Genomic DNA, 19,242 nt, shown 5'->3' with positions numbered 1-19,242 from the left:
GGACGTTACCAGACTGATGTCTTAATGACGTGTGGACAGCAGAGGACGTTACCAGACTGATGTCTTAATGACGCGCTGACAGCAGAGGACGTTACTAGACTGATCTTAATGCGCGGACAGCAGAGGACGTTACCAGACTGATGTCTTAATGACGCGCAGACAGCAGAGGACGGCGGCTGCACTGTAGAGATGCAGGAATTCAACATGAGTTTTCATCCAGCTTTGGTGTTCATCTGCATTGGGGGAAACCAGCCCTGGACGTATTGGTTCATGTAGACCTGAATGTACACATGAAGCTAGATAATTATCTAGCTACATGTCTGCATTAACTATTATAGCTTCATGTGTACATTCAGGTCTACATTAATTATCTAGCTACATGTCTACATTAACTAATTTAGACCTGAGTGTACACATGTAGCTAGATAGTTATTGTCTTCATGTAGACCCTGAATGTAGTTAGATGGAGTGTAATGTTAACTCACACCCTGCTAACTGAGGATTCCATTGTGTCCCCAAATGGCACCCTATTCCCTACAAAAGTAGTGCACTATATAGGGAGTGGTGCATTAAATAGGGCCCCTAGGGAACTGGTCTAAAGTAGTGACACTATATAGGGAATAGGGCCCTGGTCTAAAGTAGTGACTATATAGGGAATAGGGCCCTGGTCTAAAGTAGTGCACATGGGAATAGGGCCCTGGTCTAAAGTAGTGCACTATATAGGGAATAGGGCCCTGGTCTAAAGTAGTGCACTATATAGGAATAGGGCCTGGTCTAAAGTAGTGCACTATATAGGGAATAGGGCCCTGGTCTAAAGTAGTGCACTATATAGGGAATAGGGCACTGTCTAAAGTAGTGCACTATATAGGGAATAGGGCCCTGGTCTAAAGTAGTGCACTATATAGGAATAGGGCCCTGGTCTAAAGTAGTGCACTATATAGGGAATAGGGCCCTGGTCTAAAGTAGTGCACTATATAGGAATAGGGCACTGTCTAAAGTAGTGCACTATATAGGGAATAGGGCCCTGGTCTAAAGTAGTGCACTGTATAGGGAATATGGCCCTGGTCTAAAGTAGTGCACTGTAGGGAATAGGGCCCTGGTCTAAAATAGTGCACTATATAGGGAATAGGGCCCTGGTCTACAATAGTGCAGTATATAGGGTCCTGGTCTAAAATAGTGCACTATATAGGGAATAGGGCCCTGGTCTAAAGTATACTATATAGGGAATAGGGCCCTGGTCTAAAGTAGTGCAATATATAGGGAATAGGGTCCTGGTCTAAAATAGTGCCGTATATAGGGAATAGGGCCCTGGTCTAAAATAGAGCTGTATATAGGGAATAGGGCACTATATAGGGAATAGGGTGCCAATTGAGATGTAACTCATGTGAGATTCAAGTTGCTGACTGAAGCTCATCGTAACTGGAATAAACATTTAAGAACAAGATTTGGATTCTATGACTTTTCTCCTCTGAGTGATGAGATCACTGACGTTGAGAAGTAGACTTGAAGCGTCATCGTACATGAATGATAGTGTCTGTAGTGCACTAGAAACTAGCCTGATTCTCTGTACACCAGACATGATTAAATAAACTACTGACTCTTCCTTCCTCCCCCCGTCTGTTCTTTCTGCTACTTTTGTAGTCCTTGTAAATCTCTAGTGCTGGGAACTACAAACCCCATCTATTCTCAACTCAGGAAGCAGAAGAAATGTGTTTCAGTTGTCTTTTATTGACCTTAGCAAGACGCATAATAGAAAAAAACGATCAAAACATTCTCTCCAAAATAAAAAGATCAACTCACTACAATGGATGAACACGATCTCATGGAGGAGAGGGGAGGAGCTGAACGATATTACACACCAGTTCAACACATCCATCATGAAACAACCTTAACCTTGTTCTGTTCCTCAGTCCGACAGCATCCACAACCTTTTGTTATGAAACGCAGTAAAACCACAAACACAAGGCCTTTCAAAGGCTCCTGTGATCTACAAGATATAACCCGCTCAGTATCTCTGACCAGAGAGGAGTTGTTCAAGTTTCCCTTTGTCCCCCCACAGGAGGCTTCAGACCTCCCTAGGTGATGTCGTAGAAAAGATGGCGGTCCTGAAGGAAAGGAGATGAGGAAGGAAGGGAAGCTTGTTGAGTCCATCACAAAACGTGGTTCTAGGAAAGACCCACTCTTCCATAAGAGTTGAATACTATATAATTTAATATCAGATTCATTTAATTTACACAAAGAACTGCAATTGAAAAAAAAAAACAAATCTTTAAATTCCGTTTAAAGGTAGCAGAGAATCCACCCAAGTCAAACATGAAATGACATCAGAACTAAAAGAGGAGTTTAACAACAATACACAGAGCCAGCAGACAGAGAGATGGGACAGACAGAGACAGAGAGACAGACAGAGGGAAAGGTAGGTTTGACCAGGCACTAGTCTGTTAGTAGATAGCAGAGGATGAGTTGCTGTGAATAACAGAGAGACAGACAGACAGAGAGACAGACAGACAGACAGAGACAGACAGACAGACAGACACTGCAGAGAGGGCCTGGTTTGTACATGGTCCAGTCAGTCATTAGTAGCAGTGGTTGGTTGAGCGTCTGGCTCTCTGCAGTCTGCCTGAAAAGACTCCCCTATATTGTGCACTAAGTTTGACCAGAATCCACATAGACCTCTGGTCAAAAGTAGTGCACTATATAGGAAATAGGGTGCTGATTGATACACATAAGGTTGTGTGTCAGTGTTCTCAGATGGTCTGGTATCCAGCATGGCTCCTCTTCCTGCCGATGAGGTAAGCGATGAGAACGATGAGAACCAGGCCGGCCAGAGCAGCTCCCACGACGATGGGAATCAACATGCTGTCCTGATCCAACTGACACTCCTCCGCTAGAGGGAGAGAGAGGGAGGGGGATGTAGCGGGAGAGGGGGGGTGGCGGGGAGAGGGGGGATGTGGCGGGAGAGGGGGGGGAGGGAGAGGGGGAGAAAACAGGGAAAAAAGTCAAGGTCATGATACAAATACAGAACTTCTAATCAAGGACACATTGACTAAGGGTAGAGAGAGAGGAGAGATGGATAGAACATATGAAAGGAGAGAGAGGGGGGATAGGAGATGGATAGAACATATGAAAGGGGGAGAGAGGAAGAGATGGATAGAACATATGAAAGGAGAGAGGAGAGATGGATAGATCATATGAAAGGAGAGAGAGGAGATAGATGATAGAAATATATGAAAGGAGAGAGAGAGGAGAGATGGATAGAACATATGAAAGGAGAGATGGATAGATCATATGAAAGGAGAGAGAGGAGAGATGGATAGATCATATGAAAGGAGAGAGAGGAGAGATGGATAGATCATATGAAAGAAGAGAGAGAGGAGAGATGGATAGAACATATGAAAGGAGAGAGAGAGAAGAGATGGATAGATCATATGAAAGGAGAGAGAGAGAGAACATATGATGGATAGAACATATATGAAAGGAGAGAGAGAGATATGAAAGAGAGATGGATAGAACATATGAAAGGAGAGAGAGAGAGGAGAGATGGATAGATCATATGAAAGGAGAGAGAGAGAATGGATAGAACATGAAAGGGGATAGATCATATGAAAGGGGAGATGAGAGAGGAGAGAGATGGATAGAACATATGAAAGGAGAGAGAGAGAGAGATGGATAGAACATATGAAAGGGTAGAGAGAGGAGAGATGGATAGATCATATGAAAGGAGAGAGAGAGAGAGAGATGGATAGAACATATGAAAGGAGAGAGAGAGGAGAGATGGATAGAACATATGAAAGGAGAGAGAGAGAGGAGAGATGGATAGAACATATGAAAGGGTGGAGAGAGAGAGGAGAGATGGATAGAATATGAAAGGAGAGAGAGAGAGGAGATATAGAACATATGAAAGGGTAGAGAGGAGATGGATAGATCTTATGAACATATGAACGTGGGTAGAGAGGAGGAGAGATGGATAGAACATGAACGTGGTAGAGAGGGAGGAGAGATGGATAGATCATATGAAAGGGTAGAGAGGAGATGGATAGAACATATGAACGTGGTAGAGAGGGAGGAGAGATGGATAGAACATATGAAAGGAGGGCGAAAGGGGACTAGATTAGATCATATCAGGTACCTTGTGCAAACTGTCCTCTGGTGATGCCGAAGGGCTGGACCTGCAGGTGGAAGGTGTTGAGGGAAAAGTTCTGGTCTACAGCCAGAGTCTGTTCTGAACTACACATGTAGCTACGCCCAGGGAGCCACGCAGGTAGTCCAGACTACTGTTACTGGTGTTGAACGGGCTGAGGGAGGGAGAGAGAGAGAGAGAGAGAGAGGAAGTGTAGAGAGGTAGAGGGTGAACAGAGATCCAGACATTGTTATGGAACAGTAATTATTCAACAGAGGGACAGAGAGGAGACAGAGAGAGAGAGACATAGAGAGACACAGAGACAGAGAGACATGGAGACAGAGAGAGGGGGAGACATGGAGACAGAGAGGGGGGAGACATGGAGACAGAGAGAGGGGGAGACATGGAGACAGAGAGAGGGGGAGACATGGAGACAGAGAGAGGGGGAGACATGGAGACAGAGAGAGGGGGAGACATGGAGACAGAGAGAGGGGGAGACATGGAGACAGAGAGAGGGGGAGACATGGAGACAGAGAGAGGGGGAGACATGGAGACAGAGAGAGGGGGAGACATGGAGACAGAGAGAGGGGGAGACATGGAGACAGAGAGAGGGGGAGACATGGAGACATGAGAGAGAGGGGAGACATGGAGACAGAGAGAGGGGGAGACATGGAGACAGAGAGAGGGGAGACAAGGAGACATAGAGAGGACAGGTGATAAAGGTGAGTGGTAGTATATTTATCATCTCAGTCCTGAAGAGACCAATCATCAGTGTAACATACTGGTACTGTTTGGTCTATATGGACACTATTGATAACAGAGGAAACACTAACCTGTCATATCAGGCCAAGCTGCTACCACAGACAGACCAGTCAGGTGGTACCTGTTAGACGTGGTGTTCTGGAAAGACAAGAAACAACATCAGCCACAGAGGAGAGGAGAGAGAATTGACAGACAGACTGGCATAACAGACCGACAGGCAGGGAGACAGAGACTGATAACAGACAGGCAGGGAGGCAGACAGACAGACAGACAAAAGTATAAAAGACTGACAGACAGGTAAACAGTAGAGTGATGATGTCACCAGAGTAAACAGGAAGCTGAGGTTGGAGGCACTGCCCTGTGTCAGCACCAGGGTGGCGCTGGTGGGGTCACATGATCCTGAGCTGGTCGTCTGATTGGGCAGCAGGTTTACTACTTCCTGGATAGTCTGTCAATGAGCAGGAGAGGGATAGGTTACTGTGTGTACACGAGTGTGTGTGTGTGTGTGTACACGAGTGTGTGTGTGTGTGTGTACATGAGTGTGTGTGTGTACCTTATTCTGTGAGGCAGAGAAGTGAGAGATGTGTGTGTGTGCAGTGCCATGGGGCCAGCAGACAGACGGTCCTGTGTGCTGGAGACAGAGTAGCTGCCCTGGTAGGGGTTCCAGGGGGATGGGGACGGGGGCGGGGGTGTGCTGTGGTGGTGGACACGAGGGGATGGAGGCGTGGGCTGTGGTGAAGCTCTGGTCAGCAGTACACACACTCTCTGGGAAGAACAGAACAGACTGTTCAGACCAGCTATCACACAACACGGGTCAATACCCCCACACTGTTCAGACCAGCTATCACACAACACGGGTCATTACCCTCACACTGTTCAGACCAGCTATCACACAACACGGTCATTACCCTCACACTGTTCAGACCAGCCATCACACAACACGGGTCAACACCACACTGTTCAGACCAGCTATCACACAACACGGGTCAATACCCTCACACTGTTCAGACCAGCTGTCACACAACACAACACGGGTCATTACCTCACACTGTTCAGACCAGCTATCACACAACACGGGTCAATACCCTCACACTGTTCAGACCAGCTATCACACAACACGGGTCATTACCCTCACACTGTTCAGACCAGCTATCACACAACACGGGTCAATACCCTCACACTGTTCAGACCAGCTATCACACAACACAACACGGGTCATTACCCTCACACTGTTCAGACCAGCTATCACACAACACGGGTCATTACCCTCACACTGTTCAGACCAGCTATCACACAACACGGGTCAATACCCTCACACTGTTCAGACCAGCTATCACACAACACGGGTCAATACCCTCACACTGTTCAGACCAGCTATCACACAACACGGGTCATTACCCTCACACTGTTCAGACCAGCTATCACACAACACGGGTCATTACCCTCACACTGTTCAGACCAGCTATCACACAACACGGGTCATTACCCTCACACTGTTCAGACCAGCTATCACACAACACAACACGGGTCATACCCTCACACTGTTCAGACCAGCTATCACACAACACAACACGGGTCAATACCCTCACACTGTTCAGACCAGCTATCACACAAAACGGGTCAATACCCTCACACTGTTCAGACCAGATATCACACAACACGGGTCAATTCCTCACACTGTTCATTTAAACACAATAAGTTACACTGGTCAAAGTCAAACATGTAAAGGAATAACCTCCTGTTGATGGTCAGTAAACAATTGTTAATGGTTGATGGTCAGTGGTTGATGATCAGTGGTCACAATAAGTGTGCATCCCAAATTAGCCCCGGTCCAAAGTAGTGCACTATCCAGAGAAAGGGTGAGATTGGGGGCTCAGCCCAGGTGTTGATTGTACCAGCTATCACATCGTCACGGGTCATGTAGGCCTCCACGTTCAGACGCTTGAGAAGGTGACGGGTGGCTCCTCCCACAATGACAGGTGAGGCGCTGATACATCACAACAGGTGGTGTTGACTGTTCAGACAACCATCCCTACAGAGGTCGCCCCTCCACAGTTACCACATCTGTCGGAAAACAGACAAGACACATTGGTCAGAAATCACATAATAATCCATTCTGTGTGTGAAGCTATGACACAACAGTATGTGTGTGTGTGTGTGTGAAGCGTGACTCACACAACAGTGTGTGTGAAGCGTGACTACCGTTCAGTATGTGTGTGAAGCATGACTGTGTGTCAATGTGTGTGTGTGTGTGTGTGACCAGTGTGTGTGTGTGAAACATGACTCAATACCCTTAGTATGTGTGTGTGTGTGAAGCATGACTCCGTGTGTTAGTATGTGTGTGAAGCATGACTGTGTGTTCAGTGTGTGTGTGTGAAACATGACTCGTGTGTTAGTATGTGTGTGAAGCATGACTCCGTGTCATTACCCTAGTATGTGTGAAGCATGACTGGTGTGTTACCCTGTGTGTGAGAAGCTATGATTCCGTGTGTTAGTATGTGTGTGTGTGAAGCGTGACTCCACAACACAAGTATGTGTGTGTGTGTGTGTGTTCAGTATGTGTGTGAAGCATGACTCACAACATGTGTGTTAGTATGTGTGAAGCTATGACACAACACGTGTGTTAGTATGTGTGTGTGCTGTCAAGCAATACAACGTATGTTAGTATGTGTGTGTTCAGAAGCATGACTCGTGTGTTAGTATGTGTGTCATTACCCTGTGTTCAGACCAGCTATGACTCAACACAGTATGTGTGTGTGTGTGTGTGAAGCTGACACCGTGTGTTAGTATGTGTGTGTGTGTGTGTGACACTGTGACCCGTGTGTTAGTATGTGTGTGTCATGTACCCTGACACTGTGTTAGTATGTGTGTTTATGTATGTATACAGTGGGTCAAAAAGTCACATTTAGTCAGCCACCAATTGTGCAAGTTCTCCCACTTAAAAAGATGAGAGGCCTGTAATTTTCATCATAGGTACACTTCAACTATGACAGACAAAATGAGCTAAAAAAATAAATAAATCCAGAAAATCACATTGTATGATTTTTAATGAATTAATCTGCAAATTATGGTGGAAAAATAAGTATTTGGTCACCTACAAACAAGCAAGATTTCTGGCTCTCACAGACCTGTAACTTCACACTTTAAGAGGCTCCTCTGTCCTCCACTCGTTACCTGTATTAATGGCACCTGTTTGAACTTGTTATCAGTATAAAAGACACCTGTCCACAACCTCAAACAGTCACACTCCAAACTCCACTATGGCCAAGACCAAAGAGCTGTCAAAGGACACCAGAAACAAATTGTAGACCTGCACCAGGCTAGGAAAACCAATTGGCAATAGGTAAGCAGCTTGGTTTGAAGAAATCAACTGTGAGAGCAATTATTAGGAAATGGAAGACATACAAGACCACTGATAATCCCCTCAATCTGGGGCTCCACGCAAGATCTCACCCCGTGGGGTCAAAATGATCACAAGAATGGTGAGCAAAAATCCCAGAACCACACGGGGGGACCTAGTGAATGACCTGCAGAGAGCTGGGACCAAAGTAACAAAGCCTACCATCAGTAACACACTACGCCGCCAGGCGTAGTGCAGTGCCAGACGTGTCCCCCTGCTTAAACCAGTACATGTCCAGGCCCGTCTGAAGTTTGCTAGAGAATTTGGATGATCCAGAGGAAGATTGGGAGAATTTCATCTGACCATATGACACCAAAATATAATTTTTCGCTAAAAACTCAACCCTCAGAATGCTGAGTTGCATCCAAAGAACACCATACCTACTGTGAAGCATGGGGGTGGAAACATCATGCTTTGGGGCTGTTTTTCTGCAAAGGGACCAGGACGACTGATCCGTGTAAAGGAAAGAATAAATGGAGCCATGTATCGTGAGATTTTGAGTGAAAACCTCCTTCCATCAGCAAGGGCATTGAAGATGAAACGTGGCTGGGTCTTTCAGCATGACAATGATCCCAAACACACCGCCCGGCAACGAAGGAGTGGCTTCGTAAGAAGCATTTCAAGGTCCTGGAGCCTGTCTCCAGACCTCAACCCATAGAAAATCTTTGGAGGGAGTTGAAAGTCCATGTTGCCCAGCAACAGCCCCAAAACATCACTGCTCTAGAGGAGATCTGCATGGAGGAATGGGCCAAAATACCAGCAACAGTGTGTGAAAACCTTGTGAAGACTTACAGAAAATATTTGACCTCTGTCATTGCCAACAAAGGGTATATAACAAAGTATTGAGATAAACTTTTGTTATTGACCAAATACTTATTTTCCACCATAATTTTCAAAGTAAATTCATTAAAAATCTATAATGTTATTTTCTAGATTTTTTCCCCTCATTTTGTCTGCCATAGTTGAAGTGTACCTATGATTAAAATTACAGGCCTCTCTCATCTTTTTAAGTGGGAGAATTTGCACAATTGGTGGCTGACTAAATATTTTTTTGCCCCACTGTATGTGTGTGTGAAGCGTGCCTCCGTGTGTTAGTGTGTGTGTGTGTGTGTGAAGCGTGACTCTGTGTGTTAGTGTGTGTGTGGTGTGTATGTATGTGTGTGAAGTGTGACTCTGTGTTAGTGTGTGTGTTAGGGAGGACGTCGAGGCAGTATGTATGTATGTGTGTGTGTGTATATATGTGTGTGTATGTGTAAAGCGTGACTCCGTGTGTTAGTGTGTGAAGTGTGACTGTGTGTTAGTGTGTGAAGTGTGACTCCGTGTGTTAGTGTGTGTGTGAAGTGTGACTCCGTGTGTTAGCGTGTGTGTGAAGTGACTGTGTGTTAGCGTGTGTGTGAAGTGTGACTCCGTGTGTTAGTGTGTGTGTGTGTGTGTGACTCGTGTGTTAGTGTGTTTGTGTAGCGTGACTCCGTGTGTTTGCGTGTGTGTGAAGTGTGACTCCGTGTGTTAGTGTGTTTGTGTAGCGTGACTGTGTGTTTGCGTGTGTGTGAAGTGACTCCGTGTGTTAGTGTGTTTGTGTAGCGTGACTCGTGTGTTTGCGTGTTTGTGTAGCGTGACTCCGTGTGTTAGTGTGTGTGTGAAGTGTGACTCCGTGTGTTAGTGTGTTTGTGAAGTGTGACTCCGACTGTGTTAGTGTGTTTGTGTAGCGTGACTCCGTGTGTTAGTGTGTTTGTGTAGCGTGACTCCGTGTGTTAGTGTGTTTGTGTAGCGTGACTCCGTGTGTTAGCGTGTGTGTGAAGTGTGACTCCGTGTGTTAGTGTGTTTGTGTAGCGTGACTCCGTGTGTTTGCGTGTGTGTGAAGTGTGACTCCGTGTGTTAGTGTGTTTGTGTAGCGTGACTCCGTGTGTTAGTGTGTTTGTGTAGCGTGACTCCGTGTGTTAGTATGTGTGTTTGTGTAGCGTGACTCCGTGTGTTTGCGTGTGTGAAGTGTGACTCCGTGTGTTAGTGTGTTTGTGTAGCGTGACTCCGTGTGTTAGTGTGTTTGTGTAGCGTGACTCACATGTGTTAGTGTGTTTGTGTATCGTGACTCGTGTGTGGAAAAATAGTGTGTTTGTGTAGCGTGACTCCGTGTGTTAGTGTGTTTGTGTAGCGTGACTCCGTGTGTTAGTGTGTGTGTGTATGTGACTCCTGTGTTAGTATGTGTGTGTATGTGAAGCGTGACTCTGTGTTAATGTGTGTGTGAAGTGTGACTGTCAAAGGTGTTAGTGTGTGTGTTAGGGAGGACGTGGAGGCAGGCAGTATGTATGTATGTATGTATGTATGTATGTATGTATGTGTGAAGACATACACTCCACTGTGTTAGTATGTGTGTGTGTGTATGTTTGTGTGTGTGAAGATCTGACTGTGTGTTAATATGTGTGTGTGTGTGTGTGTGTGTGTGAAGCCCAGACTGTGTGTTAATATGTGTGTGTGAAGCGTGACTCCCTGTGTTAGTATATGTGTGTGTGTGTGTGTGTGTGTGTGTCTCTTTCCTCACCAGTCCCGTTGGCCTCTGGGAAGGTAGAGACATCACTGAGGTTGTACTGCAGGGTAAGGTTAGCGACACTGTACAGACTGACGTTGGATGAAAAGCTGAGGCTCCAGGGAGTGGCCATCCCCGAACAACGCCACGAGCGAGGGAAGCGGCCACCCCCACACGAGCTGGCCACACCCACCACCGCCGAACCTGGGAGGGGCACCATCACCGTACGCTGGAGTGAAGAAGAAGTTTGTACATTTAAAAACATGTTCAGGATAGTATCGTTGGCCCAAACTCACACAATGGTCTTGGGAAGAGAGACTTATGTTCAGGACATTATCAAAAGTATAATCTGTGTTTCTCCAGATCTCAACCCGGAGAGGATTGTGGGGGATGTAGTTTACCGTGCCGTTGGCTGTGTCATAGGTGATGGAGAAAGAGGCGGAGAGTTCGGCTTTATACAGGTGGAGTTTCCTCTGTCACCTTCAGAGTGACCTGAGACTGACTACAGTCACACAACCTGGGGAGACATCATCATCACCATCATCATCATCATCATCACTATAACCCTGACTGACTGGACTACAGTCACAACCTGGGAGAGACATCATCATCACCATTATCATCACCATTATCATCATCATCATCATCATGGGTCCTGTGTGGCTCAAAATCGGTAGAGCATGGCGCTTGCAACGCCAAGCGTCGTGGGTGTATATGTGTGCTGGGGCCACCCATATGTAAAAGTAGTGGCCCCAGCCGACTTGTAAGTCGCTTTGGACAAAAGCGTCTGCTAAATGGGATATATTTTATTTTTAATTTAATCATTATAACCCTGACTGACTGGACTACAGTCACAACCTGGGAGAGACACCATCATCATCATCACTATAACCCTGACTGACTGGACTACAGTCACAACCTGGGAGAGACATCATCATCACCATTATCATCACCATTATCATCATCATCATCATCATTATAACCCTGACTGACTGGACTATGTAGTCACAACCTGGAGAGACACCATCATCATCACTATAACCCTGACTGACTGACTACAGTCACACAACCTGGGAGAGACATCATCATCATCATCACTATAACCCTGACTGACTGACTACAGTCACACAACCTGGGAGAGACACCACCATCATCATCATCACTATAACCCTGACTGACTGGACTACAGTCACAACCTGGGAGAGACATCATCACCATCATCATCACTATAACCCTGACTGACTGGACTACAGTCACACAACCTGGGAGAGACACCATCATCATCATCACTATAACCCTGACTGACTGGACTACAGTCACACAACCTGGGAGAGACACCATCATCATCATCACTATAACCCTGACTGACTGACTACAGTCACACAACCTGGGAGAGACACCATCATCATCATCACTATAACCCTGACTGACTGTGACTAGTCACACAACCTGGGAGAGACACCATCATCATCACTATAACCCTGACTGACTGGACTACAGTCACACAACCTGGGAGAGACACCATCATCATCACTATAACCCTGACTGACTGACTACAGTCACACAACCTGGGAGAGACACCATCATCATCATGTATCATCATCATCACTATAACCCTGACTGACTGGACTACAGTCACACAACCTGGGAGAGACATCATCATCACTATAACCCTGACTGACTGGACTACAGTCACACAACCTGGGAGAGACATCATCATCATCATCATCATCACTATAACCCTGACTGACTGACTACAGTCACACAACCTGGGAGAGACACCATCATCATCATCACTATAACCCTGACTGACTGACACAGTCACACAACCTGGGAGAGACATCATCATCATCATCATCATCACTATAACCCTGACTGACTGGACTACAGTCACACAACCTGGGAGAGACACCATCATCATCATCACTATAACCCTGACTGACTGACTACAGTCACACAACCTGGGAGAGACATCATCATCATCATCATCATCACTATAACCCTGACTGACTGGACTACAGTCACACAACCTGGGAGAGACACCATCATCATCATCACTATAACCCTGACTGACTGGACTACAGTCACACAACCTGGGAGAGACATCATCATCATCATCATCATCACTATAACCCTGACTGACTGACTACAGTCACACAACCTGGGAGAGACATCATCATCATCACATCATCATCACTATAACCCTGACTGACTGGACTACAGTCACACAACCTGGGAGAGACACCACCATCATCATCATCATCATCACTATAACCCTGACTGACTGGACTACAGTCACACAACCTGGGAGAGACACCATCATCACCACCATCATCACCACCATCACTTGAGCACCAACCTGAGTCGTATTATCAAAAACAGTACAGTATGACGATAGGCAGAAACTACTTCTCCAATAGAAACCCATGGTCACGCTTCTAAGTGTGAAACACGTTTATCTGTTGTAACGGCCGTCTCGTGCCAAACTGCACATGTGCATGCCGTCAAATCAAAGACTCTCCTTTAATATTAAGTTGTTTTTGGAGGAAAATAAAACGTTTTTTTTTGCTCTCATGAGGTTGGAGTGTTGGGGATTATTCCATGTTTAAGGCCCAGTTCACTGTCAACAGTGGCAAAGTGTTTCTCCAAAATGGCCGCCAAGTCACCTGACCGCCACCTGACACATCAGGTGGTCACCAGCTGACCATATTAAAGATGGCCACCATACACACACACACACTACACCAGCCATCAGAACTCTCCAGTATGCCTTCTTGACGAAGCTTAGTGTTATGTGTCCTGTGCTATATTAAGGACATTATTGTAATTATTATATACATTATTATTATTGACAAGATTGTAGAACCCATGTTGTTTGATAATGTTAACCGGTAGCCTTTAGCATATGGTTTGCTCGGGCCCATTCAGGTATGTATTGACCCAAGGACCACGTGTTGTGGTTCACATTATGCTACTTATGGTCCTTTATGTTTAGTGTATATGTATATATATTATGAGATGAGACAGGGACTCAGGTTACATATCAATCGAGATAGACAGATAAGTGAATACACAGCCTGAACCCTCACGTCCTCAACGCGATCCAGAACCCTCACGTCCACAACGCGATCCAGAACCCTCACGTCTTCAACGCGATCCAGAACCCTCACGTCTTCAACGCGATCCAGAACCCTCACGTCTACAACGCGATCCAGAACCCTCACGTCTACAACGCGATCCAGAACCCTCACGTCCACAACGCGATCCAGAACCCTCACGTCCACAACGTGATCCAGAACCCTCACGTCCACAGCTGAGAAGCATCGTCTTCTGTCCGTACGACCAGAATAAGTTCTCGTAGTTCAGTTCCAAGCATGAGAGGAGTTCTAGAATGTTTCCCGTGATGATGTAACGACAGTGCAGATGTATAACTGCCAGGTCCCTCCCTCCTCCTTCACATGTACCATTACCAAACCCCTGTATTACCAACCCTTTAGTCTGGCACACAGCCTACTACAGACTATTAATACCTGCTCTGTGTTCCAAATGGCATACCCTATATAGTGCACTATTCACTCATTTACACCTGCTGGCTGCCACAACGGACACAGAGGTCGAGGGGTTAAATATGTGTCTACCGACATACTGTTAAAGGTCAGGTTATTAGTGTGTGGCTAAGTTGTGCCTGACCAGAGGGCGTGGGCGTGCCTCAATAGTCGAGACGGGCTTCCTTTCTCTCCTCAGAGGATCAATTCATCCAAATCAGCACTTGTGTTCAGACAGAATGAATGTCAGATGAACTAAGGGTACATTCTAAATGGCACCCTATATAGTGCACTACTTTTGACCAGGACTATTTTTGAGCAGCCCTATAGGCCCTGGTTAAAAGTAGTGCACTAACCCCTATAGGCCCTGGTTAAATGTAGTGCACTACATTAGGAATAGGGTGCCACTTAAGACGCACACCTGTCTATCTAATATGAGGTCATCAGCTTCCAGAGCAAGGGAGCCTGACGAGGCCTGATGCTGGCTGTGGTTTCTTTAATTACTGGAATTGATTTGGCCAAGTGCATCTGCTTCTCTCTGTTCAGTGCGCTTTCTGCTTATGCAGTGGTCTCTGCTCAGTTTGGCAGCTGCGCGACTGAGAGGAGAAGCCTGTGTGCATCGCGATTTACTGGATCTTTTTTTCTGCAGTTTTAATTGAAGATCACTCCGCGACCAACGCGACGCAGCGCTGTAGTTCAGCAGCAGATGACGCGCCGTCATCCAATGACTTGGTATTCTCACTCGCCAGCTGTCATCAAAATAATGTAGTCAAGCTTGCCATAAATTCTGACTGAGCTCAATTGTCATGAAACACATATACAGCGATGAGTTTCTCTCTCTTTCATACAAACTTATAACGAGGAGCACCCACAATGTATTTTGTGTGTGAAAGTGCTTAGTAATGAGTGTCGCATAAGGAACAAATTAATTAAACGACATGTCCTGACCAAACATCCACAGCATGATGGTAAACCCAGGGAGGTCTTTCAGAGCAGGGCTGAATGCTTCAGGAAACATCGCTTCGACAGTGGAAAGGTCAGCTAGCAAGACATTGTTGTCATTTTATAAGAGGTGATGATAAGCCGAAATATGGGAGTACTAACTAACTAACTCTCATAGTAGTAGATGTGAGTTTCTCTTTCAAACAATCCCCTGGCATTGTACACGGCTAATAGCTAACATTCGCCAAAGCAAGCTAGTTAGCTACTGATAGTGCAACCCTAAGTAACAGTAAAGATGAAGACAACTCATCATTTTGATTCTTTACTGGAATAAACTGAGTGAAGCAAGACGCTGTTTGAGGCAAACCCACACACAGTTCTGGGTTGCTCAACTACAGCAGGAAGTAGTCTCCTGCCTGACTGAGAAAGCAGTAGATGTTCTGGTCCGGTTTGGCACCACATACTGATGTGAGTCAGGGTTCTCAACTCTGGCTTACTTAAAAAACAAGTACATATAAAGTTTCAAGGCTGAGAATGATTACTGTCTAAAAACAGAGCCCAGAATAGACATGTTGCTGTTAAAATACATATTTTATATTCTGAACTGGAATAAACTGATCACATCACACAGATATAGACTAGAAAAGGACTGTGTGTGTGTGTTTTCTGGTCTATACATGTGTGATGTGATCAATCAGTTTATTCCAGTTCAGAATAAAACATGACTTGAATTTTAACAGCAACAGTTCCAACCTAGACTTTCTTTCAACAATAATTTATTCAGTAAGATGTACCGTAGGCCTGATCATTTCTACAGTAAGATGTACCGTAGGCCTGATCATTTCTACAGTAAGATGTACAGTAGGCCTGATCATTTCTACAGTAAGATGTACCGTAGGCCTGATCATTTCTACAGTAAGATGTACCGTAGGCCTGATCATTTCTACAGTAAGATGTACCGTAGGCCTGATCATTTCTACAGTAAGATGTACCGTAGGCCTGATCATTTCTACAGTAAGATGTACCGTAGGCCTGATCATTTCTACAGTAAGATGTACGGTAGGCCTGATCCTTTTTACAGTAAGATGTACGGTAGGCCTGATCCTTTTACAGTAAGATGTACGGTAGGCCTGATCATTTGTACAGTAAGATGTACGTAGGCCTGATCCTTTTTACAGTAAGATGTACGGTAGGCCTGATCCTTTACAGTAAGATGTACGGTAGGCCTGATCATTTTTACAGTAAGATGTACGGTAGGCCTGATCATTTCTACAGTAAGATGTACCGTAGGCCTGATCATTTCTACAGTAAGATGTACCGTAGGCCTGATCATTTCTACAGTAAGATGTACAGTAGGCCTGATCATTTCTACAGTAAGATGTACCGTAGGCCTGATCATTTCTACAGTAAGATGTACAGTAGGCCTGATCATTTCTACAGTAAGATGTACCGTAGGCCTGATCATTTCTACAGTAAGATGTACCGTAGGCCTGATCATTTCTACAGTAAGATGTACCGTAGGCCTGATCATTTCTACAGTAAGATGTACGGTAGGCCTGATCCTTTTTACAGTAAGATGTACCGTAGGCCTGATCATTTCTACAGTAAGATGTACGGTAGGCCTGATCCTTTTTACAGTAAGATGTACGGTAGGCCTGATCCTTTTACAGTAAGATGTACGGTAGGCCTGATCATTTTTACAGTAAGATGTACGGTAGGCCTGATCATTTCTACAGTAAGATGTACCGTAGGCCTGATCATTTCTATAGTAAGATGTACCGTAGGCCTGATCCTTTTTACAGTAAGATGTACCGTAGGCCTGATCCTTTGTACAGTAAGATGTACGGTAGGCCTGATCCTTTCTACAGTAAGATGTACCGTAGGCCTGATCATTTCTACAGTAAGATGTACCGTAGGCCTGATCATTTGTACAGTAAGATGTACGGTAGGCCTGATCATTTTTACAGTAAGATGTACCGTAGGCCTGATCATTTCTACAGTAAGATGTACCGTAGGCCTGATCATTTCTACAGTAAGATGTACCGTAGGCCTGATCATTTGTACAGTAAGATGTACAGTAGGCCTGATCATTTGTACAGTAAGATGTACGGTAGGCCTGATCCTTTTTCATCTTCATCTGTACTGTTACTTAGGGTTGCACTATCAGAAAGCCTGTCTGCTCTGCATCTGTGTGATGTGATCAATCAGTTTGCTCCAGTTCAGAATGAAAATTATTTAATGAATTTTAACAGCAACAGTTCCAACCTAGACAGATGTGTGTTTTAATGGTGTTTGTCTATATTGCATTTATATTAGGCATAATGGCAATGAAATGTACCGATATTTATGTATAGTTGCATATTTTCCTAAGCTTGGGTCCCAGGAAAACAGAATTTAGTGGGTTATTAATGTCTATTAATTATCTGGCCTGGTTGAGAGCAGAGCAACAGGCCCTGCTGTGCCTCATGCACCAGTGTGATGATGACTCAGGGAGTTTTACTCCAGTAGTTGAACATGACCCTGCCTGCCTCACATCCTCCCTAACACACACACCACACACACACACACACACACACACACACACACACACACACACACACACACACACACAAAGATAGCAAAACAGACAACACTGAAACAAAGAGCAACCACACTGGAACACTATAATACTGTTTCCACAGCAGTAGAGAGAAGAGGTGTGACTCAACACTATAATCACAGGTTGACTACAACACACACATTACCAACCCGATTCCAGTTCTTATGTAGGCCTGGATCTTATCACTATTAAATACAAAATAAAGGCAAGGGACACTGTTTCAAATGTCAATGAACCTGTGACCTGGCCCGTGAATAGTAGCACAGCACACAAACTTTCCACAAAACAGTAGAAAAAAAAATCCAGACCACAACTACATTAGGCCTATAGCTTATAGTCGGTTGACTTGACAGTGCTGTGACAAGACATCTGTGTGTTTGTGTCTCTCAGTATGAGCGGCCAGCTAATGGTCGGTCATAGAGGCTCCAGTGTTTCAACACACAAAGCACCTCTACGGTCACGTGAAGCGTTCCCGGAACAATGGGTTGACAGAGAGACAGACGCGCTGTTGATTTTAGGAAAACAAAATGCCCGTTTGTCTGATCCCATTTGATTCACTTGACCTTCTACTGTCTGTCACACAACATGTCCTGGACATCATGACGAAATCAACATGTGTACAAATACGACAGAGAGAAAAAAATAACATTACACCGAAACGTCCATAAATAAAACGTATATCCAAAAACATAAAAGAATATGCTTTATGTCATAGGCCCCTATAGAATTATTTATGTCTAACTTCCTTATGACGAATTAACAAATCACCATACTACACGATAATATAACACAAGCGGAGATTATGACGTCGTTTCACTTCCCCTCCGTCTCAGTAACCGTCCTCGATCGACCACCACTATAATAAACACTTACCAAGAATCGCAAAGCAGGCGAGCCCGACAAGGAATGGACATGTTCGAGTCATGTTTCAAGTCCAGAGTTCAGTTTAACGGATAGCACACACCGCTTGTCCAAAGCAGCTGTCCAGGCAGTGCAACAACAACCCCGAAAAGTAAAGGTCGACCTTCCTTTTCCTGTTATTCTGTCCCCTTTTATATGGCGGTTATTTAATATTTTTTCATATTCTTGGTCCTGTTTTCGGAGCAGGTTGCAGAAGTCGGACAGTATCGCTCCCTTTCATGTCATTAATACCAGGAGGGAACGTCCAGTCACGTGAACCAAGCTTTAGAACCACCCAGCACCGTCACGTGAGGCAGCCAGCGACACCCTCTTTTACAGCCCGATGGCGACCGACACCTCCCTCCCTGACACGACTCAGTACTGTGCTACTACTGGAAAACCCTGCTCAAATCAGAATCTACTGTAAAATACTGTATCATAGAATGTGTTATT

The 19,242-nt window shown here is 45.1% G+C and overlaps 1 pseudogene; it reads right to left on the bottom strand.

Annotated features, from left to right (window-relative positions):
* Window positions 1-2,493: 2,493 nt before the first annotated feature.
* Window positions 2,494-11,453, bottom strand: LOC135536875 (lysosome-associated membrane glycoprotein 1-like; annotated as a pseudogene).
* Window positions 11,454-19,242: the final 7,789 nt, after the last annotated feature.

The sequence above is a fragment of the Oncorhynchus masou genome, unplaced genomic scaffold, assembly GCF_036934945.1.
Source record: "Oncorhynchus masou masou isolate Uvic2021 unplaced genomic scaffold, UVic_Omas_1.1 unplaced_scaffold_674, whole genome shotgun sequence".
Lineage (NCBI taxonomy): Eukaryota > Metazoa > Chordata > Actinopteri > Salmoniformes > Salmonidae > Oncorhynchus > Oncorhynchus masou.
Note: the sequence above shows the minus strand (reverse complement) of the source record. Positions and strands in the feature narration are given on the sequence as shown.